The 25,426-nt window shown below is 46.6% G+C and overlaps 1 long non-coding RNA gene and 2 other non-coding genes across 4 annotated transcripts in view; all 3 read right to left on the bottom strand.

The window, feature by feature from the left end:
* LOC148135658 (uncharacterized) overlaps window positions 1–25,426 on the bottom strand; it is an 830,866-nt gene that overhangs the window by 82,497 nt on the left and 722,943 nt on the right. The gene's annotated exons all lie outside the window — the stretch shown is intronic.
* On the bottom strand, window positions 20,128–20,209 carry trnal-aag (transfer RNA leucine (anticodon AAG)). Its single transcript has one exon. It is a non-coding gene; the product is annotated as a tRNA-Leu (tRNA).
* Window positions 22,892–22,973, bottom strand: trnal-aag (transfer RNA leucine (anticodon AAG)). Its single transcript has one exon. It is a non-coding gene; the product is annotated as a tRNA-Leu (tRNA).

Here is a 25,426-nt window from a genome sequence, read left to right as displayed (position 1 = left end):
AACGTTGTGTTGCTTACACCGGCTTTAAAGGATTACTTTTTAGCGGAGCTTGCCGTCGCAGTCTGTGGCACAATCATTTCGTCTGTTCGGAAGCATTTAACACGGAACACAAACAAAACTGGCAAACCAAATGCAGTTTTAGACACAGCGAGCATGAATGCTAAATGTGAGACAGTCCGGGGGCATGAGCCATAAAGTAATCTCACAACTAACAACAGGGCAATTCCAAACTACTCTTTCAAACATACTGGAGACTGAGTGCACCACCACTTCCGAGACAATGCTGAAAAGAGAGAAAGAAAGAACATAATAAGAGTGGGCCATAAAAAGTGAATTTCACCAATCACAGTCGCGATTAGATTACCTTTCCCTTCGGATGTGTCCAGGACGGAGATGAAGTAAATGGGAGAAATTCAATAACAAATGACATCGAAATTCATTGGAACGATTTTCTCATTGGCCAGAAAACCAAATAACGACGAGTCGAGTCACCGTAGGACTTTGTTTCACAACAGCGATGAAATAACAGTCTCCATTCGGTTCCAGTAAAATCTCAACTTGCCTGGAACGTGAAGCAACAGTAGAGCTGCGTGCGATTTTCCGCGCGGGAGGCGAACACGATCATGACAGCACAGACACTTCGGAAAATTCGGCACTTTACCACACCACAGTTAATTCCACAGGAAGCAAACTCATTTTTCTTCTGTTTCAAACAGAAATGCAGTAGGGGTCGAAACCGCATTTGAACAAGCGGCGTCGTTGGAGTTGATCAGCAGAAATGGCAGCGGTGGGACTCGAACCCACGCCTCTGTCGAGACTGGAGCCTTAATCCAGCGCCTTAGACCGCTCGGCCACACTACCACCCGCCGGGGCTGCCCATTTTCTTGCACTTCCAATTGTGCTCCTGCATAACAACACATGCAAAGTCAGGTGAAAAGGGGTCCACGACCCCTCTCCGACTCGCACAGCTGCTGGGATGTGCCCGTCTACAATATCAATTTCGCAGCAGATCATGATAGCCCATCAATTCAGACAAAAATCAATCTATCGTCTCAGACTCTTTTCAGCTACAAATGTATCTGTGAGTGCGTGAGAACATATGATCAGTTATGATTTGGTCAAATTACCATGAGCTGCTTGACATTACTGCAATTTCGATTCTTGCTTTGCTAAATGATTTCACCCATTGCTCGAAACAGGACACCTTACACGTTTACACGGAACACGAAACACACCGGACTACAGGGAAAATGCACAAAGCTGAGCAGGCCGTGTTCCACATCATACCGTGCAGCAGAGTTACAGTCACTGTGTCTGTTTTGCAGAATAAGAGTCCCAAAGAATGTTCTCCACCCTAAAACCGGAGGTAGCATTACAATCCGAGAACGACAGATCACATTGTGAGGATGCTCTGTCCTCAGAGCCAGTTCGAGATGCCACTTTCCTTGCCTTTTACCTTAACCGTGCAATTTGCTGCAGAGATGCTCAGTCCTGGACATGAGCCTCATGGATACCAACTGAGTTGGAAACCTGTGTGGGAATCGAGGAGAAGCGACTCAATAAATTTTGCTAAATTCCATGGTGTTTATGAGAATTGCAGTTTGTGTTCACCTCAATCTAAAATGCAGTTTCTGAACATAGTAACAGAAGTCAAAAGGTAATTACCTCACCCCACTCCCACTGCAGAAGAGGTGCTAACTGCCCATGAGTGCTTTTTGTTCTCGATGTGAAGAGCTCTCACGCCTGAGTCACCCTCACGTCTCTGGTTGCTGAGTGAATCACAAAGAAGGAATTTCACCAGAGCTGGAACTGCCTCACTTCCCCACTCGCCCTCCCCGTGTACATTTTCCTGCTCCTCAGTGATTTAAAGAAAACCAAATGGATGCGATATCATTCTGTAGCCTCTCTGTCGATTCCTCCGTTTCAGTTCCGACGTGGCTTAGATCACGTGGCGCACCTTAATACTAGCGACGCTATGAAAGCACAAGTCCAGAGGTTCCTCTGAGAGTGTAATTTCTTTCATTGCGTTGCTGATTGAATGAGCCACTAACGTGCGAACTGCTCCAAAACATGATTCAGGACCTCTGGTGCCAACTCTCGCACGTTGAATAACGACAGACAGCTTCCAAATGAGGTCTTTCAGAGACGACTTTGGGGTACATTTGACAGACAGACTAGTTCAGGAATCCGTGGTGCGCTGTGACACCAGCGCATCAGCTTCTTCCCTGTCTTTGAACCGGGCCGCCTGCGCAAGGAATGCAAATGCGGTACTGCTTTTCGTGAAAGGATCAGAAGGCGGTAACTACACTCTCAAACGGAATGGCATATGAACAGAACCAGGTTGGAGAAAAACTTTACAATGCTTTGCACAGTAATTAAATGGAGTTGCATTACATTTCACTACGAGAGCACATTTGTTCAAGCATATTCGAAGGCAGGTTTGCAGATGGGAAAGCAAGCAAGAAAGCTCCGTTCCTGACCATGTAAAGGTCCGCAGTTGAAGAACAAAGCAGTTTCTGCCCACTTTCGAAACGGGCACCTTTCGCGTGTAAGGCGAGCGTGATGACCACTTCACTACAGAAACCAGCCTCAGCCGGCCGTGCTGCGGCTCAGTGGCATCCAGCAATGACAGTTGAAGCCATTCTACCTTTCACCTTTCTGTTTCCAATAGCTCGTTGTTTCATGGGACTTGTTTCATTTTGGCTATGTGGTGAGCATGGACGAGATACACCGAAGTATCTGTTTCTACGCGGTGGACCCCAATAACGTTGTGTTGCTTACACCGGCTTTAAAGGATTACTTTTTAGCGGAGCTTGCCGTCGCAGTCTGTGGCACAATCATTTCGTCTGTTCGGAAGCATTTAACACGGAACACAAACAAAACTGGCAAACCAAATGCAGTTTTAGACACAGCGAGCATGAATGCTAAATGTGAGACAGTCCGGGGGCATGAGCCATAAAGTAATCTCACAACTAACAACAGGGCAATTCCAAACTACTCTTTCAAACATACTGGAGACTGAGTGCACCACCACTTCCGAGACAATGCTGAAAAGAGAGAAAGAAAGAACATAATAAGAGTGGGCCATAAAAAGTGAATTTCACCAATCACAGTCGCGATTAGATTACCTTTCCCTTCGGATGTGTCCAGGACGGAGATGAAGTAAATGGGAGAAATTCAATAACAAATGACATCGAAATTCATTGGAACGATTTTCTCATTGGCCAGAAAACCAAATAACGACGAGTCGAGTCACCGTAGGACTTTGTTTCACAACAGCGATGAAATAACAGTCTCCATTCGGTTCCAGTAAAATCTCAACTTGCCTGGAACGTGAAGCAACAGTAGAGCTGCGTGCGATTTTCCGCGCGGGAGGCGAACACGATCATGACAGCACAGACACTTCGGAAAATTCGGCACTTTACCACACCACAGTTAATTCCACAGGAAGAAAACTCATTTTTCTTCTGTTTCAAACAGAAATGCAGTAGGGGTCGAAACCGCATTTGAACAAGCGGCGTCGTTGGAGTTGATCAGCAGAAATGGCAGCGGTGGGATTCGAACCCACGCCTCTGTCGAGACTGGAGCCTTAATCCAGCGCCTTAGAGCGCTCGGCCACACTACCAGCCGCCGGGGCCGCCCATTTTCTTGCACTTCCAATTGTGCTCCTGCATAACAACACATGCAAAGTCAGGTGAAAAGGGGTCCACGACCCCTCTCCGACTCGCACAGCTGCTGGGATGTGCCCGTCTACAATATCAATTTCGCAGCAGATCATGATAGCCCATCAATCCAGACAAAAATCAATCTATCGTCTCAGACTCTTTTCAGCTACAAATGTATCTGTGAGTGCGTGAGAACATATGATCAGTTATGATTTGGTCAAATTACCATGAGCTGCTTGACATTACTGCAATTTCGATTCTTGCTTTGCTAAATGATTTCACCCATTGCTCGAAACAGGACACCTTTCACGTTTACACGGAACACGAAACACACCGGACTACAGGGAAAATGCACAAAGCTGAGCAGGCCGTGTTCCACATCATACCGTGCAGCAGAGTTACAGTCACTGTGTCTGTTTTGCAGAATAAGAGTCCCAAAGAATGTTCTCCACCCTAAAACCGGAGGTAGCATTACAATCCGAGAACGACAGATCACATTGTGAGGATGCTCTGTCCTCAGAGCCAGTTCGAGATGCCACTTTCCTTGCCTTTTACCTTAACCGTGCAATTTGCTGCAGAGATGCTCAGTCCTGGACATGAGCCTCATGGATACCAACTGAGTTGGAAACCTGTGTGGGAATCGAGGAGAAGCGACTCAATAAATTTTGCTAAATTCCATGGTGTTTATGAGAATTGCAGTTTGTGTTCACCTCAATCTAAAATGCAGTTTCTGAACATAGTAACAGAAGTCAAAAGGTAATTACCTCACCCCACTCCCACTCCAGAAGAGGTGCTAACTGCCCATGAGTGCTTTTTGTTCTCGATGTGAAGAGCTCTCACGCCTGAGTCACCCTCACGTCTCTGGTTGCTGAGTGAATCACAAAGAAGGAATTTCACCAGAGCTGGAACTGCCTCACTTCCCGACTCGCCCTCCCCGTGTACATTTTCCTGCTCCTCAGTGATTTAAAGAAAACCAAATGGATGCGATATCATTCTGTAGCCTCTCTGTCGATTCCTCCGTTTCAGTTCCGACGTGGCTTAGATCACGTGGCGCACCTTAATACTAGCGACGCTATGAAAGCACAAGTCCAGAGGTTCCTCTGAGAGTGTAATTTCTTTCATTGCGTTGCTGATTGAATGAGCCACTAACGTGCGAACTGCTCCAAAACATGATTCAGGACCTCTGGTGCCAACTCTCGCACGTTGAATAACGACAGACAGCTTCCAAATGAGGTCTTTCAGAGACGACTTTGGGGTACATTTGACAGACAGACTAGTTCAGGAATCCGTGGTGCGCTGTGACACCAGCGCATCAGCTTCTTCCCTGTCTTTGAACCGGGCCGCCTGCGCAAGGAATGCAAATGCGGTACTGCTTTTCGTGAAAGGATCAGAAGGCGGTAACTACACTCTCAAACGGAATGGCATATGAACAGAACCAGGTTGGAGAAAAACTTTACAATGCTTTGCACAGTAATTAAATGGAGTTGCATTACATTTCACTACGAGAGCACATTTGTTCAAGCAAATTCGAAGGCAGGTTTGCAGATGGGAAAGCAAGCAAGAAAGCTCCGTTCCTGACCATGTAAAGGTCCGCAGTTGAAGAACAAAGCAGTTTCTGCCCACTTTCGAAACGGGCACCTTTCGCGTGTAAGGCGAGCGTGATGACCACTTCACTACAGAAACCAGCCTCAGCCGGCCGTGCTGCGGCTCAGTGGCATCCAGCAATGACAGTTGAAGCCATTCTACCTTTCACCTTTCTGTTTCCAATAGCTCGTTGTTTCATGGGACTTGTTTCATTTTGGCTATGTGGTGAGCATGGACGAGATACACCGAAGTATCTGTTTCTACGCGGTGGACCCCAATAACGTTGTGTTGCTTACACCGGCTTTAAAGGATTACTTTTTAGCGGAGCTTGCCGTCGCAGTCTGTGGCACAATCATTTCGTCTGTTCGGAAGCATTTAACACGGAACACAAACAAAACTGGCAAACCAAATGCAGTTTTAGACACAGCGAGCATGAATGCTAAATGTGAGACAGTCCGGGGGCATGAGCCATAAAGTAATCTCACAACTAACAACAGGGCAATTCCAAACTACTCTTTCAAACATACTGGAGACTGAGTGCACCACCACTTCCGAGACAATGCTGAAAAGAGAGAAAGAAAGAACATAATAAGAGTGGGCCATAAAAAGTGAATTTCACCAATCACAGTCGCGATTAGATTACCTTTCCCTTCGGATGTGTCCAGGACGGAGATGAAGTAAATGGGAGAAATTCAATAACAAATGACATCGAAATTCATTGGAACGATTTTCTCATTGGCCAGAAAACCAAATAACGACGAGTCGAGTCACCGTAGGACTTTGTTTCACAACAGCGATGAAATAACAGTCTCCATTCGGTTCCAGTAAAATCTCAACTTGCCTGGAACGTGAAGCAACAGTAGAGCTGCGTGCGATTTTCCGCGCGGGAGGCGAACACGATCATGACAGCACAGACACTTCGGAAAATTCGGCACTTTACCACACCACAGTTAATTCCACAGGAAGCAAACTCATTTTTCTTCTGTTTCAAACAGAAATGCAGTAGGGGTCGAAACCGCATTTGAACAAGCGGCGTCGTTGGAGTTGATCAGCAGAAATGGCAGCGGTGGGATTCCAACCCACGCCTCTGTCGAGACTGGAGCCTTAATCCAGCGCCTTAGACCGCTCGGCCACACTACCATCCGCCGGGGCTGCCCATTTTCTTGCACTTCCAATTGTGCTCCTGCATAACAACACATGCAAAGTCAGGTGAAAAGGGGTCCACGACCCCTCTCCGACTCGCACAGCTGCTGGGATGTGCCCGTCTACAATATCAATTTCGCAGCAGATCATGATAGCCCATCAATCCAGACAAAAATCAATCTATCGTCTCAGACTCTTTTCAGCTACAAATGTATCTGTGAGTGCGTGAGAACATATGATCAGTTATGATTTGGTCAAATTACCATGAGCTGCTTGACATTACTGCAATTTCGATTCTTGCTTTGCTAAATGATTTCACCCATTGCTCGAAACAGGACACCTTTCACGTTTACACGGAACACGAAACACACCGGACTACAGGGAAAATGCACAAAGCTGAGCAGGCCGTGTTCCACATCATACCGTGCAGCAGAGTTACAGTCACTGTGTCTGTTTTGCAGAATAAGAGTCCCAAAGAATGTTCTCCACCCTAAAACCGGAGGTAGCATTACAATCCGAGAACGACAGATCACATTGTGAGGATGCTCTGTCCTCAGAGCCAGTTCGAGATGCCACTTTCCTTGCCTTTTACCTTAACCGTGCAATTTGCTGCAGAGATGCTCAGTCCTGGACATGAGCCTCATGGATACCAACTGAGTTGGAAACCTGTGTGGGAATCGAGGAGAAGCGACTCAATAAATTTTGCTAAATTCCATGGTGTTTATGAGAAATGCAGTTTGTGTTCACCTCAATCTAAAATGCAGTTTCTGAACATAGTAACAGAAGTCAAAAGGTAATTACCTCACCCCACCCCCACTCCAGACGAGGTGCTAACTGCCCATGAGTGCTTTTTGTTCTCGATGTGAAGAGCTCTCACGCCTGAGTCACCCTCACGTCTCTGGTTGCTGAGTGAATCACAAAGAAGGAATTTCACCAGAGCTGGAACTGCCTCACTTCCCCACTCGCCCTCCCCGTGTACATTTTCCTGCTCCTCAGTGATTTAAAGAAAACCAAATGGATGCGATATCATTCTGTAGCATCTCTGTCGATTCCTCCGTTTCAGTTCCGACGTGGCTTAGATCACGTGGCGCACCTTAATACTAGCGACGCTATGAAAGCACAAGTCCAAAGGTTCCTCTGAGAGTGTAATTTCTTTCATTGCGTTGCTGATTGAATGAGCCACTAACGTGCGAACTGCTCCAAAACATGATTCAGGACCTCTGGTGCCAACTCTCGCACGTTGAATAACGACAGACAGCTTCCAAATGAGGTCTTTCAGAGACGACTTTGGGGTACATTTGACAGACAGACTAGTTCAGGAATCCGTGGTGCGCTGTGACACCAGCGCATGAGCTTCTTCCCTGTCTTTGAACCGGGCCGCCTGCGCAAGGAATGCAAATGCGGTACTGCTTTTCGTGAAAGGATCAGAAGGCGGTAACTACACTCTCAAACGGAATGGCATATGAACAGAACCAGGTTGGAGAAAAACTTTACAATGCTTTGCACAGTAATTAAATGGAGTTGCATTACATTTCACTACGAGAGCACATTTGTTCAAGCAAATTCGAAGGCAGGTTTGCAGATGGGAAAGCAAGCAAGAAAGCTCCGTTCCTGACCATGTAAAGGTCCGCAGTTGAAGAACAAAGCAGTTTCTGCCCACTTTCGAAACGGGCACCTTTCGCGTGTAAGGCGAGCGTGATGACCACTTCACTACAGAAACCAGCCTCAGCCGGCCGTGCTGCGGCTCAGTGGCATCCAGCAATGACAGTTGAAGCCATTCTACCTTTCACCTTTCTGTTTCCAATAGTTCGTTGTTTCATGGGACTTGTTTCATTTTGGCTATGTGGTGAGCATGGACGAGATACACCGAAGTATCTGTTTCTACGCGGTGGACCCCAATAACGTTGTGTTGCTTACACCGGCTTTAAAGGATTACTTTTTAGCGGAGCTTGCCGTCGCAGTCTGTGGCACAATCATTTCGTCTGTTCGGAAGCATTTAACACGGAACACAAACAAAACTGGCAAACCAAATGCAGTTTTAGACACAGCGAGCATGAATGCTAAATGTGAGACAGTCCGGGGGCATGAGCCATAAAGTAATCTCACAACTAACAACAGGGCAATTCCAAACTACTCTTTCAAACATACTGGAGACTGAGTGCACCACCACTTCCGAGACAATGCTGAAAAGAGAGAAAGAAAGAACATAATAAGAGTGGGCCATAAAAAGTGAATTTCACCAATCACAGTCGCGATTAGATTACCTTTCCCTTCGGATGTGTCCAGGACGGAGATGAAGTAAATGGGAGAAATTCAATAACAAATGACATCGAAATTCATTGGAACGATTTTCTCATTGGCCAGAAAACCAAATAACGACGAGTCGAGTCACCGTAGGACTTTGTTTCACAACAGCGATGAAATAACAGTCTCCATTCGGTTCCAGTAAAATCTCAACTTGCCTGGAACGTGAAGCAACAGTAGAGCTGCGTGCGATTTTCCGCGCGGGAGGCGAACACGATCATGACAGCACAGACACTTCGGAAAATTCGGCACTTTACCACACCACAGTTAATTCCACAGGAAGCAAACTCATTTTTCTTCTGTTTCAAACAGAAATGCAGTAGGGGTCGAAACCGCATTTGAACAAGCGGCGTCGTTGGAGTTGATCAGCAGAAATGGCAGCGGTGGGATTCGAACCCACGCATCTGTCGAGACTGGAGCCTTAATCCAGCGCCTTAGACCGCTCGGCCACACTACCAGCCGCCGGCGCCGCCCATTTTCTTGCACTTCCAATTGTGCTCCTGCATAACAACACATGCAAAGTCAGGTGAAAAGGGGTCCACGACCCCTCTCCGACTCGCACAGCTGCTGGGATGTGCCCGTCTACAATATCAATTTCGCAGCAGATCATGATAGCCCATCAATCCAGACAAAAATCAATCTATCGTCTCAGACTCTTTTCAGCTACAAATGTATCTGTGAGTGCGTGAGAACATATGATCAGTTATGATTTGGTCAAATTACCATGAGCTGCTTGACATTACTGCAATTTCGATTCTTGCTTTGCTAAATGATTTCACCCATTGCTCGAAACAGGACACCTTTCACGTTTACACGGAACACGAAACACACCGGACTACAGGGAAAATGCACAAAGCTGAGCAGGCCGTGTTCCACATCATACCGTGCAGCAGAGTTACAGTCACTGTGTCTGTTTTGCAGAATAAGAGTCCCAAAGAATGTTCTCCACCCTAAAACCGGAGGTAGCATTACAATCCGAGAACGACAGATCACATTGTGAGGATGCTCTGTCCTCAGAGCCAGTTCGAGATGCCACTTTCCTTGCCTTTTACCTTAACCGTGCAATTTGCTGCAGAGATGCTCAGTCCTGGACATGAGCCTCATGGATACCAACTGAGTTGGAAACCTGTGTGGGAATCGAGGAGAAGCGACTCAATAAATTTTGCTAAATTCCATGGTGTTTATGAGAATTGCAGTTTGTGTTCACCTCAATCTAAAATGCAGTTTCTGAACATAGTAACAGAAGTCAAAAGGTAATTACCTCACCCCACTCCCACTCCAGAAGAGGTGCTAACTGCCCATGAGTGCTTTTTGTTCTCGATGTGAAGAGCTCTCACGCCTGAGTCACCCTCACGTCTCTGGTTGCTGAGTGAATCACAAAGAAGGAATTTCACCAGAGCTGGAACTGCCTCACTTCCCGACTCGCCCTCCCCGTGTACATTTTCCTGCTCCTCAGTGATTTAAAGAAAACCAAATGGATGCGATATCATTCTGTAGCCTCTCTGTCGATTCCTCCGTTTCAGTTCCGACGTGGCTTAGATCACGTGGCGCACCTTAATACTAGCGACGCTATGAAAGCACAAGTCCAGAGGTTCCTCTGAGAGTGTAATTTCTTTCATTGCGTTGCTGATTGAATGAGCCACTAACGTGCGAACTGCTCCAAAACATGATTCAGGACCTCTGGTGCCAACTCTCGCACGTTGAATAACGACAGACAGCTTCCAAATGAGGTCTTTCAGAGACGACTTTGGGGTACATTTGACAGACAGACTAGTTCAGGAATCCGTGGTGCGCTGTGACACCAGCGCATCAGCTTCTTCCCTGTCTTTGAACCGGGCCGCCTGCGCAAGGAATGCAAATGCGGTACTGCTTTTCGTGAAAGGATCAGAAGGCGGTAACTACACTCTCAAACGGAATGGCATATGAACAGAACCAGGTTGGAGAAAAACTTTACAATGCTTTGCACAGTAATTAAATGGAGTTGCATTACATTTCACTACGAGAGCACATTTGTTCAAGCATATTCGAAGGCAGGTTTGCAGATGGGAAAGCAAGCAAGAAAGCTCCGTTCCTGACCATGTAAAGGTCCGCAGTTGAAGAACAAAGCAGTTTCTGCCCACTTTCGAAACGGGCACCTTTCGCGTGTAAGGCGAGCGTGATGACCACTTCACTACAGAAACCAGCCTCAGCCGGCCGTGCTGCGGCTCAGTGGCATCCAGCAATGACAGTTGAAGCCATTCTATCTTTCACCTTTCTGTTTCCAATAGCTCGTTGTTTCATGGGACTTGTTTCATTTTGGCTATGTGGTGAGCATGGACGAGATACACCGAAGTATCTGTTTCTACGCGGTGGACCCCAATAACGTTGTGTTGCTTACACCGGCTTTAAAGGATTACTTTTTAGCGGAGCTTGCCGTCGCAGTCTGTGGCACAATCATTTCGTCTGTTCGGAAGCATTTAACACGGAACACAAACAAAACTGGCAAACCAAATGCAGTTTTAGACACAGCGAGCATGAATGCTAAATGTGAGACAGTCCGGGGGCATGAGCCATAAAGTAATCTCACAACTAACAACAGGGCAATTCCAAACTACTCTTTCAAACATACTGGAGACTGAGTGCACCACCACTTCCGAGACAATGCTGAAAAGAGAGAAAGAAAGAACATAATAAGAGTGGGCCATAAAAAGTGAATTTCACCAATCACAGTCGCGATTAGATTACCTTTCCCTTCGGATGTGTCCAGGACGGAGATGAAGTAAATGGGAGAAATTCAATAACAAATGACATCGAAATTCATTGGAACGATTTTCTCATTGGCCAGAAAACCAAATAACGACGAGTCGAGTCACCGTAGGACTTTGTTTCACAACAGCGATGAAATAACAGTCTCCATTCGGTTCCAGTAAAATCTCAACTTGCCTGGAACGTGAAGCAACAGTAGAGCTGCGTGCGATTTTCCGCGCGGGAGGCGAACACGATCATGACAGCACAGACACTTCGGAAAATTCGGCACTTTACCACACCACAGTTAATTCCACAGGAAGCAAACTCATTTTTCTTCTGTTTCAAACAGAAATGCAGTAGGGGTCGAAACCGCATTTGAACAAGCGGCGTCGTTGGAGTTGATCAGCAGAAATGGCAGCGGTGGGATTCGAACCCACGCATCTGTCGAGACTGGAGCCTTAATCCAGCGCCTTAGACCGCTCGGCCACACTACCAGCCGCCGGCGCCGCCCATTTTCTTGCACTTCCAATTGTGCTCCTGCATAACAACACATGCAAAGTCAGGTGAAAAGGGGTCCACGACCCCTCTCCGACTCGCACAGCTGCTGGGATGTGCCCGTCTACAATATCAATTTCGCAGCAGATCATGATAGCCCATCAATCCAGACAAAAATCAATCTATCGTCTCAGACTCTTTTCAGCTACAAATGTATCTGTGAGTGCGTGAGAACATATGATCAGTTATGATTTGGTCAAATTACCATGAGCTGCTTGACATTACTGCAATTTCGATTCTTGCTTTGCTAAATGATTTCACCCATTGCTCGAAACAGGACACCTTTCACGTTTACACGGAACACGAAACACACCGGACTACAGGGAAAATGCACAAAGCTGAGCAGGCCGTGTTCCACATCATACCGTGCAGCAGAGTTACAGTCACTGTGTCTGTTTTGCAGAATAAGAGTCCCAAAGAATGTTCTCCACCCTAAAACCGGAGGTAGCATTACAATCCGAGAACGACAGATCACATTGTGAGGATGCTCTGTCCTCAGAGCCAGTTCGAGATGCCACTTTCCTTGCCTTTTACCTTAACCGTGCAATTTGCTGCAGAGATGCTCAGTCCTGGACATGAGCCTCATGGATACCAACTGAGTTGGAAACCTGTGTGGGAATCGAGGAGAAGCGACTCAATAAATTTTGCTAAATTCCATGGTGTTTATGAGAATTGCAGTTTGTGTTCACCTCAATCTAAAATGCAGTTTCTGAACATAGTAACAGAAGTCAAAAGGTAATTACCTCACCCCACTCCCACTCCAGAAGAGGTGCTAACTGCCCATGAGTGCTTTTTGTTCTCGATGTGAAGAGCTCTCACGCCTGAGTCACCCTCACGTCTCTGGTTGCTGAGTGAATCACAAAGAAGGAATTTCACCAGAGCTGGAACTGCCTCACTTCCCGACTCGCCCTCCCCGTGTACATTTTCCTGCTCCTCAGTGATTTAAAGAAAACCAAATGGATGCGATATCATTCTGTAGCCTCTCTGTCGATTCCTCCGTTTCAGTTCCGACGTGGCTTAGATCACGTGGCGCACCTTAATACTAGCGACGCTATGAAAGCACAAGTCCAGAGGTTCCTCTGAGAGTGTAATTTCTTTCATTGCGTTGCTGATTGAATGAGCCACTAACGTGCGAACTGCTCCAAAACATGATTCAGGACCTCTGGTGCCAACTCTCGCACGTTGAATAACGACAGACAGCTTCCAAATGAGGTCTTTCAGAGACGACTTTGGGGTACATTTGACAGACAGACTAGTTCAGGAATCCGTGGTGCGCTGTGACACCAGCGCATCAGCTTCTTCCCTGTCTTTGAACCGGGCCGCCTGCGCAAGGAATGCAAATGCGGTACTGCTTTTCGTGAAAGGATCAGAAGGCGGTAACTACACTCTCAAACGGAATGGCATATGAACAGAACCAGGTTGGAGAAAAACTTTACAATGCTTTGCACAGTAATTAAATGGAGTTGCATTACATTTCACTACGAGAGCACATTTGTTCAAGCATATTCGAAGGCAGGTTTGCAGATGGGAAAGCAAGCAAGAAAGCTCCGTTCCTGACCATGTAAAGGTCCGCAGTTGAAGAACAAAGCAGTTTCTGCCCACTTTCGAAACGGGCACCTTTCGCGTGTAAGGCGAGCGTGATGACCACTTCACTACAGAAACCAGCCTCAGCCGGCCGTGCTGCGGCTCAGTGGCATCCAGCAATGACAGTTGAAGCCATTCTATCTTTCACCTTTCTGTTTCCAATAGCTCGTTGTTTCATGGGACTTGTTTCATTTTGGCTATGTGGTGAGCATGGACGAGATACACCGAAGTATCTGTTTCTACGCGGTGGACCCCAATAACGTTGTGTTGCTTACACCGGCTTTAAAGGATTACTTTTTAGCGGAGCTTGCCGTCGCAGTCTGTGGCACAATCATTTCGTCTGTTCGGAAGCATTTAACACGGAACACAAACAAAACTGGCAAACCAAATGCAGTTTTAGACACAGCGAGCATGAATGCTAAATGTGAGACAGTCCGGGGGCATGAGCCATAAAGTAATCTCACAACTAACAACAGGGCAATTCCAAACTACTCTTTCAAACATACTGGAGACTGAGTGCACCACCACTTCCGAGACAATGCTGAAAAGAGAGAAAGAAAGAACATAATAAGAGTGGGCCATAAAAAGTGAATTTCACCAATCACAGTCGCGATTAGATTACCTTTCCCTTCGGATGTGTCCAGGACGGAGATGAAGTAAATGGGAGAAATTCAATAACAAATGACATCGAAATTCATTGGAACGATTTTCTCATTGGCCAGAAAACCAAATAACGACGAGTCGAGTCACCGTAGGACTTTGTTTCACAACAGCGATGAAATAACAGTCTCCATTCGGTTCCAGTAAAATCTCAACTTGCCTGGAACGTGAAGCAACAGTAGAGCTGCGTGCGATTTTCCGCGCGGGAGGCGAACACGATCATGACAGCACAGACACTTCGGAAAATTCGGCACTTTACCACACCACAGTTAATTCCACAGGAAGCAAACTCATTTTTCTTCTGTTTCAAACAGAAATGCAGTAGGGGTCGAAACCGCATTTGAACAAGCGGCGTCGTTGGAGTTGATCAGCAGAAATGGCAGCGGTGGGACTCGAACCCACGCCTCTGTCGAGACTGGAGCCTTAATCCAGCGCCTTAGACCGCTCGGCCACACTACCACCCGCCGGGGCTGCCCATTTTCTTGCACTTCCAATTGTGCTCCTGCATAACAACACATGCAAAGTCAGGTGAAAAGGGGTCCACGACCCCTCTCCGACTCGCACAGCTGCTGGGATGTGCCCGTCTACAATATCAATTTCGCAGCAGATCATGATAGCCCATCAATCCAGACAAAAATCAATCTATCGTCTCAGACTCTTTTCAGCTACAAATGTATCTGTGAGTGCGTGAGAACATATGATCAGTTATGATTTGGTCAAATTACCATGAGCTGCTTGACATTACTGCAATTTCGATTCTTGCTTTGCTAAATGATTTCACCCATTGCTCGAAACAGGACACCTTACACGTTTACACGGAACACGAAACACACCGGACTACAGGGAAAATGCACAAAGCTGAGCAGGCCGTGTTCCACATCATACCGTGCAGCAGAGTTACAGTCACTGTGTCTGTTTTGCAGAATAAGAGTCCCAAAGAATGTTCTCCACCCTAAAACCGGAGGTAGCATTACAATCCGAGAACGACAGATCACATTGTGAGGATGCTCTGTCCTCAGAGCCAGTTCGAGATGCCACTTTCCTTGCCTTTTACCTTAACCGTGCAATTTGCTGCAGAGATGCTCAGTCCTGGACATGAGCCTCATGGATACCAACTGAGTTGGAAACCTGTGTGGGAATCGAGGAGAAGCGACTCAATAAATTTTGCTAAATTCCATGGTGTTTATGAGAATTGCAGTTTGTGTTCACCTCAATCTAAAATGCAGTTTCTGAACATAGTAACAGAAGTCAAAAGGTAATTACCTCACCCCACTCCCACTCCAGAAGAGGTGCTAACTGCCCATGAGTGCTTTTTGTTCTCGATGTGAAGAGCTCTCACGCCTGAGTCACCCTCACGTCTCTGGTTGCTGAGTGAATCACAAAGAAGGAATTTCACCAGAGCTGGAACTGCCTCACTTCCCCACTCGCCCTCCCCGTGTACATTTTCCTGCTCCTCAGTGATTTAAAGAAAACCAAATGGATGCGATATCATTCTGTAGCCTCTCTGTCGATTCCTCCGTTTCAGTTCCGACGTGGCTTAGATCACGTGGCGCACCTTAATACTAGCGACGCTATGAAAGCACAAGTCCAGAGGTTCCTCTGAGAGTGTAATTTCTTTCATTGCGTTGCTGATTGAATGAGCCACTAACGTGCGAACTGCTCCAAAACATGATTCAGGACCTCTGGTGCCAACTCTCGCACGTTGAATAACGACAGACAGCTTCCAAATGAGGTCTTTCAGAGACGACTTTGGGGTACATTTGACAGACAGACTAGTTCAGGAATCCGTGGTGCGCTGTGACACCAGCGCATCAGCTTCTTCCCTGTCTTTGAACCGGGCCGCCTGCGCAAGGAATGCAAATGCGGTACTGCTTTTCGTGAAAGGATCAGAAGGCGGTAACTACACTCTCAAACGGAATGGCATATGAACAGAACCAGGTTGGAGAAAAACTTTACAATGCTTTGCACAGTAATTAAATGGAGTTGCATTACATTTCACTACGAGAGCACATTTGTTCAAGCATATTCGAAGGCAGGTTTGCAGATGGGAAAGCAAGCAAGAAAGCTCCGTTCCTGACCATGTAAAGGTCCGCAGTTGAAGAACAAAGCAGTTTCTGCCCACTTTCGAAACGGGCACCTTTCGCGTGTAAGGCGAGCGTGATGACCACTTCACTACAGAAACCAGCCTCAGCCGGCCGTGCTGCGGCTCAGTGGCATCCAGCAATGACAGTTGAAGCCATTCTACCTTTCACCTTTCTGTTTCCAATAGCTCGTTGTTTCATGGGACTTGTTTCATTTTGGCTATGTGGTGAGCATGGACGAGATACACCGAAGTATCTGTTTCTACGCGGTGGACCCCAATAACGTTGTGTTGCTTACACCGGCTTTAAAGGATTACTTTTTAGCGGAGCTTGCCGTCGCAGTCTGTGGCACAATCATTTCGTCTGTTCGGAAGCATTTAACACGGAACACAAACAAAACTGGCAAACCAAATGCAGTTTTAGACACAGCGAGCATGAATGCTAAATGTGAGACAGTCCGGGGGCATGAGCCATAAAGTAATCTCACAACTAACAACAGGGCAATTCCAAACTACTCTTTCAAACATACTGGAGACTGAGTGCACCACCACTTCCGAGACAATGCTGAAAAGAGAGAAAGAAAGAACATAATAAGAGTGGGCCATAAAAAGTGAATTTCACCAATCACAGTCGCGATTAGATTACCTTTCCCTTCGGATGTGTCCAGGACGGAGATGAAGTAAATGGGAGAAATTCAATAACAAATGACATCGAAATTCATTGGAACGATTTTCTCATTGGCCAGAAAACCAAATAACGACGAGTCGAGTCACCGTAGGACTTTGTTTCACAACAGCGATGAAATAACAGTCTCCATTCGGTTCCAGTAAAATCTCAACTTGCCTGGAACGTGAAGCAACAGTAGAGCTGCGTGCGATTTTCCGCGCGGGAGGCGAACACGATCATGACAGCACAGACACTTCGGAAAATTCGGCACTTTACCACACCACAGTTAATTCCACAGGAAGCAAACTCATTTTTCTTCTGTTTCAAACAGAAATGCAGTAGGGGTCGAAACCGCATTTGAACAAGCGGCGTCGTTGGAGTTGATCAGCAGAAATGGCAGCGGTGGGATTCCAACCCACGCCTCTGTCGAGACTGGAGCCTTAATCCAGCGCCTTAGACCGCTCGGCCACACTACCATCCGCCGGGGCTGCCCATTTTCTTGCACTTCCAATTGTGCTCCTGCATAACAACACATGCAAAGTCAGGTGAAAAGGGGTCCACGACCCCTCTCCGACTCGCACAGCTGCTGGGATGTGCCCGTCTACAATATCAATTTCGCAGCAGATCATGATAGCCCATCAATCCAGACAAAAATCAATCTATCGTCTCAGACTCTTTTCAGCTACAAATGTATCTGTGAGTGCGTGAGAACATATGATCAGTTATGATTTGGTCAAATTACCATGAGCTGCTTGACATTACTGCAATTTCGATTCTTGCTTTGCTAAATGATTTCACCCATTGCTCGAAACAGGACACCTTTCACGTTTACACGGAACACGAAACACACCGGACTACAGGGAAAATGCACAAAGCTGAGCAGGCCGTGTTCCACATCATACCGTGCAGCAGAGTTACAGTCACTGTGTCTGTTTTGCAGAATAAGAGTCCCAAAGAATGTTCTCCACCCTAAAACCGGAGGTAGCATTACAATCCGAGAACGACAGATCACATTGTGAGGATGCTCTGTCCTCAGAGCCAGTTCGAGATGCCACTTTCCTTGCCTTTTACCTTAACCGTGCAATTTGCTGCAGAGATGCTCAGTCCTGGACATGAGCCTCATGGATACCAACTGAGTTGGAAACCTGTGTGGGAATCGAGGAGAAGCGACTCAATAAATTTTGCTAAATTCCATGGTGTTTATGAGAAATGCAGTTTGTGTTCACCTCAATCTAAAATGCAGTTTCTGAACATAGTAACAGAAGTCAAAAGGTAATTACCTCACCCCACCCCCACTCCAGACGAGGTGCTAACTGCCCATGAGTGCTTTTTGTTCTCGATGTGAAGAGCTCTCACGCCTGAGTCACCCTCACGTCTCTGGTTGCTGAGTGAATCACAAAGAAGGAATTTCACCAGAGCTGGAACTGCCTCACTTCCCCACTCGCCCTCCCCGTGTACATTTTCCTGCTCCTCAGTGATTTAAAGAAAACCAAATGGATGCGATATCATTCTGTAGCCTCTCTGTCGATTCCTCCGTTTCAGTTCCGACGTGGCTTAGATCACGTGGCGCACCTTAATACTAGCGACGCTATGAAAGCACAAGTCCAGAGGTTCCTCTGAGAGTGTAATTTCTTTCATTGCGTTGCTGATTGAATGAGCCACTAACGTGCGAACTGCTCCAAAACATGATTCAGGACCTCTGGTGCCAACTCTCGCACGTTGAATAACGACAGACAGCTTCCAAATGAGGTCTTTCAGAGACGACTTTGGGGTACATTTGACAGACAGACTAGTTCAGGAATCCGTGGTGCGCTGTGACACCAGCGCATCAGCTTCTTCCCTGTCTTTGAACCGGGCCGCCTGCGCAAGGAATGCAAATGCGGTACTGCTTTTCGTGAAAGGATCAGAAGGCGGTAACTACACTCTCAAACGGAATGGCATATGAACAGAACCAGGTTGGAGAAAAACTTTACAATGCTTTGCACAGTAATTAAATGGAGTTGCATTACATTTCACTACGAGAGCACATTTGTTCAAGCAAATTCGAAGGCAGGTTTGCAGATGGGAAAGCAAGCAAGAAAGCTCCGTTCCTGACCATGTAAAGGTCCGCAGTTGAAGAACAAAGCAGTTTCTGCCCACTTTCGAAACGGGCACCTTTCGCGTGTAAGGCGAGCGTGATGACCACTTCACTACAGAAACCAGCCTCAGCCGGCCGTGCTGCGGCTCAGTGGCATCCAGCAATGACAGTTGAAGCCATTCTACCTTTCACCTTTCTGTTTCCAATAGCTCGTTGTTTCATGGGACTTGTTTCATTTTGGCTATGTGGTGAGCATGGACGAGATACACCGAAGTATCTGTTTCTACGCGGTGGACCCCAATAACGTTGTGTTGCTTACACCGGCTTTAAAGGATTACTTTTTAGCGGAGCTTGCCGTCGCAGTCTGTGGCACAATCATTTCGTCTGTTCGGAAGCATTTAACACGGAACACAAACAAAACTGGCAAACCAAATGCAGTTTTAGACACAGCGAGCATGAATGCTAAATGTGAGACAGTCCGGGGGCATGAGCCATAAAGTAATCTCACAACTAACAACAGGGCAATTCCAAACTACTCTTTCAAACATACTGGAGACTGAGTGCACCACCACTTCCGAGACAATGCTGAAAAGAGAGAAAGAAAGAACATAATAAGAGTGGGCCATAAAAAGTGAATTTCACCAATCACAGTCGCGATTAGATTACCTTTCCCTTCGGATGTGTCCAGGACGGAGATGAAGTAAATGGGAGAAATTCAATAACAAATGACATCGAAATTCATTGGAACGATTTTCTCATTGGCCAGAAAACCAAATAACGACGAGTCGAGTCACCGTAGGACTTTGTTTCACAACAGCGATGAAATAACAGTCTCCATTCGGTTCCAGTAAAATCTCAACTTGCCTGGAACGTGAAGCAACAGTAGAGCTGCGTGCGATTTTCCGCGCGGGAGGCGAACACGATCATGACAGCACAGACACTTCGGAAAATTCGGCACTTTACCACACCACAGTTAATTCCACAGGAAGCAAACTCATTTTTCTTCTGTTTCAAACAGAAATGCAGTAGGGGTCGAAACCGCATTTGAACAAGCGGCGTCGTTGGAGTTGATCAGCAGAAATGGCAGCGGTGGGATTCGAACCCACGCCTCTGTCGAGACTGGAGCCTTAATCCAGCGCCTTAGACCGCTCGGCCACACTACCACCCGCCGGGGCTGCCCATTTTCTTGCACTTCCAATTGTGCTCCTGCATAACAACACATGCAAAGTCAGGTGAAAAGGGGTCCACGACCCCTCTCCGACTCGCACAGCTGCTGGGATGTGCCCGTCTACAATATCAATTTCGCAGCAGATCATGATAGCCCATCAATCCAGACAAAAATCAATCTATCGTCTCAGACTCTTTTCAGCTACAAATGTATCTGTGAGTGCGTGAGAACATATGATCAGTTATGATTTGGTCAAATTACCATGAGCTGCTTGACATTACTGCAATTTCGATTCTTGCTTTGCTAAATGATTTCACCCATTGCTCGAAACAGGACACCTTTCACGTTTACACGGAACACGAAACACACCGGACTACAGGGAAAATGCACAAAGCTGAGCAGGCCGTGTTCCACATCATACCGTGCAGCAGAGTTACAGTCACTGTGTCTGTTTTGCAGAATAAGAGTCCCAAAGAATGTTCTCCACCCTAAAACCGGAGGTAGCATTACAATCCGAGAACGACAGATCACATTGTGAGGATGCTCTGTCCTCAGAGCCAGTTCGAGATGCCACTTTCCTTGCCTTTTACCTTAACCGTGCAATTTGCTGCAGAGATGCTCAGTCCTGGACATGAGCCTCATGGATACCAACTGAGTTGGAAACCTGTGTGGGAATCGAGGAGAAGCGACTCAATAAATTTTGCTAAATTCCATGGTGTTTATGAGAAATGCAGTTTGTGTTCACCTCAATCTAAAATGCAGTTTCTGAACATAGTAACAGAAGTCAAAAGGTAATTACCTCACCCCACCCCCACTCCAGACGAGGTGCTAACTGCCCATGAGTGCTTTTTGTTCTCGATGTGAAGAGCTCTCACGCCTGAGTCACCCTCACGTCTCTGGTTGCTGAGTGAATCACAAAGAAGGAATTTCACCAGAGCTGGAACTGCCTCACTTCCCCACTCGCCCTCCCCGTGTACATTTTCCTGCTCCTCAGTGATTTAAAGAAAACCAAATGGATGCGATATCATTCTGTAGCATCTCTGTCGATTCCTCCGTTTCAGTTCCGACGTGGCTTAGATCACGTGGCGCACCTTAATACTAGCGACGCTATGAAAGCACAAGTCCAAAGGTTCCTCTGAGAGTGTAATTTCTTTCATTGCGTTGCTGATTGAATGAGCCACTAACGTGCGAACTGCTCCAAAACATGATTCAGGACCTCTGGTGCCAACTCTCGCACGTTGAATAACGACAGACAGCTTCCAAATGAGGTCTTTCAGAGACGACTTTGGGGTACATTTGACAGACAGACTAGTTCAGGAATCCGTGGTGCGCTGTGACACCAGCGCATGAGCTTCTTCCCTGTCTTTGAACCGGGCCGCCTGCGCAAGGAATGCAAATGCGGTACTGCTTTTCGTGAAAGGATCAGAAGGCGGTAACTACACTCTCAAACGGAATGGCATATGAACAGAACCAGGTTGGAGAAAAACTTTACAATGCTTTGCACAGTAATTAAATGGAGTTGCATTACATTTCACTACGAGAGCACATTTGTTCAAGCAAATTCGAAGGCAGGTTTGCAGATGGGAAAGCAAGCAAGAAAGCTCCGTTCCTGACCATGTAAAGGTCCGCAGTTGAAGAACAAAGCAGTTTCTGCCCACTTTCGAAACGGGCACCTTTCGCGTGTAAGGCGAGCGTGATGACCACTTCACTACAGAAACCAGCCTCAGCCGGCCGTGCTGCGGCTCAGTGGCATCCAGCAATGACAGTTGAAGCCATTCTACCTTTCACCTTTCTGTTTCCAATAGCTCGTTGTTTCATGGGACTTGTTTCATTTTGGCTATGTGGTGAGCATGGACGAGATACACCGAAGTATCTGTTTCTACGCGGTGGACCCCAATAACGTTGTGTTGCTTACACCGGCTTTAAAGGATTACTTTTTAGCGGAGCTTGCCGTCGCAGTCTGTGGCACAATCATTTCGTCTGTTCGGAAGCATTTAACACGGAACACAAACAAAACTGGCAAACCAAATGCAGTTTTAGACACAGCGAGCATGAATGCTAAATGTGAGACAGTCCGGGGGCATGAGCCATAAAGTAATCTCACAACTAACAACAGGGCAATTCCAAACTACTCTTTCAAACATACTGGAGACTGAGTGCACCACCACTTCCGAGACAATGCTGAAAAGAGAGAAAGAAAGAACATAATAAGAGTGGGCCATAAAAAGTGAATTTCACCAATCACAGTCGCGATTAGATTACCTTTCCCTTCGGATGTGTCCAGGACGGAGATGAAGTAAATGGGAGAAATTCAATAACAAATGACATCGAAATTCATTGGAACGATTTTCTCATTGGCCAGAAAACCAAATAACGACGAGTCGAGTCACCGTAGGACTTTGTTTCACAACAGCGATGAAATAACAGTCTCCATTCGGTTCCAGTAAAATCTCAACTTGCCTGGAACGTGAAGCAACAGTAGAGCTGCGTGCGATTTTCCGCGCGGGAGGCGAACACGATCATGACAGCACAGACACTTCGGAAAATTCGGCACTTTACCACACCACAGTTAATTCCACAGGAAGCAAACTCATTTTTCTTCTGTTTCAAACAGAAATGCAGTAGGGGTCGAAACCGCATTTGAACAAGCGGCGTCGTTGGAGTTGATCAGCAGAAATGGCAGCGGTGGGATTCGAACCCACGCCTCTGTCGAGACTGGAGCCTTAATCCAGCGCCTTAGACCGCTCGGCCACACTACCACCCGCCGGGGCTGCCCATTTTCTTGCACTTCCAATTGTGCTCCTGCATAACAACACATGCAAAGTCAGGTGAAAAGGGGTCCACGACCCCTCTCCGACTCGCACAGCTGCTGGGATGTGCCCGTCTACAATATCAATTTCGCAGCAGATCATGATAGCCCATCAATCCAGACAAAAATCAATCTATCGTCTCAGACTCTTTTCAGCTACAAATGTATCTGTGAGTGCGTGAGAACATATGATCAGTTATGATTTGGTCAAATTACCATGAGCTGCTTGACATTACTGCAATTTCGATTCTTGCTTTGCTAAATGATTTCACCCATTGCTCGAAACAGGACACCTTTCACGTTTACACGGAACACGAAACACACCGGACTACAGGGAAAATGCACAAAGCTGAGCAGGCCGTGTTCCACATCATACCGTGCAGCAGAGTTACAGTCACTGTGTCTGTTTTGCAGAATAAGAGTCCCAAAGAATGTTCTCCACCCTAAAACCGGAGGTAGCATTACAATCCGAGAACGACAGATCACATTGTGAGGATGCTCTGTCCTCAGAGCCAGTTCGAGATGCCACTTTCCTTGCCTTTTACCTTAACCGTGCAATTTGCTGCAGAGATGCTCAGTCCTGGACATGAGCCTCATGGATACCAACTGAGTTGGAAACCTGTGTGGGAATCGAGGAGAAGCGACTCAATAAATTTTGCTAAATTCCATGGTGTTTATGAGAAATGCAGTTTGTGTTCACCTCAATCTAAAATGCAGTTTCTGAACATAGTAACAGAAGTCAAAAGGTAATTACCTCACCCCACCCCCACTCCAGACGAGGTGCTAACTGCCCATGAGTGCTTTTTGTTCTCGATGTGAAGAGCTCTCACGCCTGAGTCACCCTCACGTCTCTGGTTGCTGAGTGAATCACAAAGAAGGAATTTCACCAGAGCTGGAACTGCCTCACTTCCCCACTCGCCCTCCCCGTGTACATTTTCCTGCTCCTCAGTGATTTAAAGAAAACCAAATGGATGCGATATCATTCTGTAGCATCTCTGTCGATTCCTCCGTTTCAGTTCCGACGTGGCTTAGATCACGTGGCGCACCTTAATACTAGCGACGCTATGAAAGCACAAGTCCAAAGGTTCCTCTGAGAGTGTAATTTCTTTCATTGCGTTGCTGATTGAATGAGCCACTAACGTGCGAACTGCTCCAAAACATGATTCAGGACCTCTGGTGCCAACTCTCGCACGTTGAATAACGACAGACAGCTTCCAAATGAGGTCTTTCAGAGACGACTTTGGGGTACATTTGACAGACAGACTAGTTCAGGAATCCGTGGTGCGCTGTGACACCAGCGCATGAGCTTCTTCCCTGTCTTTGAACCGGGCCGCCTGCGCAAGGAATGCAAATGCGGTACTGCTTTTCGTGAAAGGATCAGAAGGCGGTAACTACACTCTCAAACGGAATGGCATATGAACAGAACCAGGTTGGAGAAAAACTTTACAATGCTTTGCACAGTAATTAAATGGAGTTGCATTACATTTCACTACGAGAGCACATTTGTTCAAGCAAATTCGAAGGCAGGTTTGCAGATGGGAAAGCAAGCAAGAAAGCTCCGTTCCTGACCATGTAAAGGTCCGCAGTTGAAGAACAAAGCAGTTTCTGCCCACTTTCGAAACGGGCACCTTTCGCGTGTAAGGCGAGCGTGATGACCACTTCACTACAGAAACCAGCCTCAGCCGGCCGTGCTGCGGCTCAGTGGCATCCAGCAATGACAGTTGAAGCCATTCTACCTTTCACCTTTCTGTTTCCAATAGCTCGTTGTTTCATGGGACTTGTTTCATTTTGGCTATGTGGTGAGCATGGACGAGATACACCGAAGTATCTGTTTCTACGCGGTGGACCCCAATAACGTTGTGTTGCTTACACCGGCTTTAAAGGATTACTTTTTAGCGGAGCTTGCCGTCGCAGTCTGTGGCACAATCATTTCGTCTGTTCGGAAGCATTTAACACGGAACACAAACAAAACTGGCAAACCAAATGCAGTTTTAGACACAGCGAGCATGAATGCTAAATGTGAGACAGTCCGGGGGCATGAGCCATAAAGTAATCTCACAACTAACAACAGGGCAATTCCAAACTACTCTTTCAAACATACTGGAGACTGAGTGCACCACCACTTCCGAGACAATGCTGAAAAGAGAGAAAGAAAGAACATAATAAGAGTGGGCCATAAAAAGTGAATTTCACCAATCACAGTCGCGATTAGATTACCTTTCCCTTCGGATGTGTCCAGGACGGAGATGAAGTAAATGGGAGAAATTCAATAACAAATGACATCGAAATTCATTGGAACGATTTTCTCATTGGCCAGAAAACCAAATAACGACGAGTCGAGTCACCGTAGGACTTTGTTTCACAACAGCGATGAAATAACAGTCTCCATTCGGTTCCAGTAAA

Source organism: Chiloscyllium plagiosum, unplaced genomic scaffold (assembly GCF_037043375.1).
Source record: "Chiloscyllium plagiosum isolate Xiang-an unplaced genomic scaffold, Cpla_swu_hap1 HiC_scaffold_49, whole genome shotgun sequence".
Lineage (NCBI taxonomy): Eukaryota > Metazoa > Chordata > Chondrichthyes > Orectolobiformes > Hemiscylliidae > Chiloscyllium > Chiloscyllium plagiosum.
Note: the sequence above shows the minus strand (reverse complement) of the source record. Positions and strands in the feature narration are given on the sequence as shown.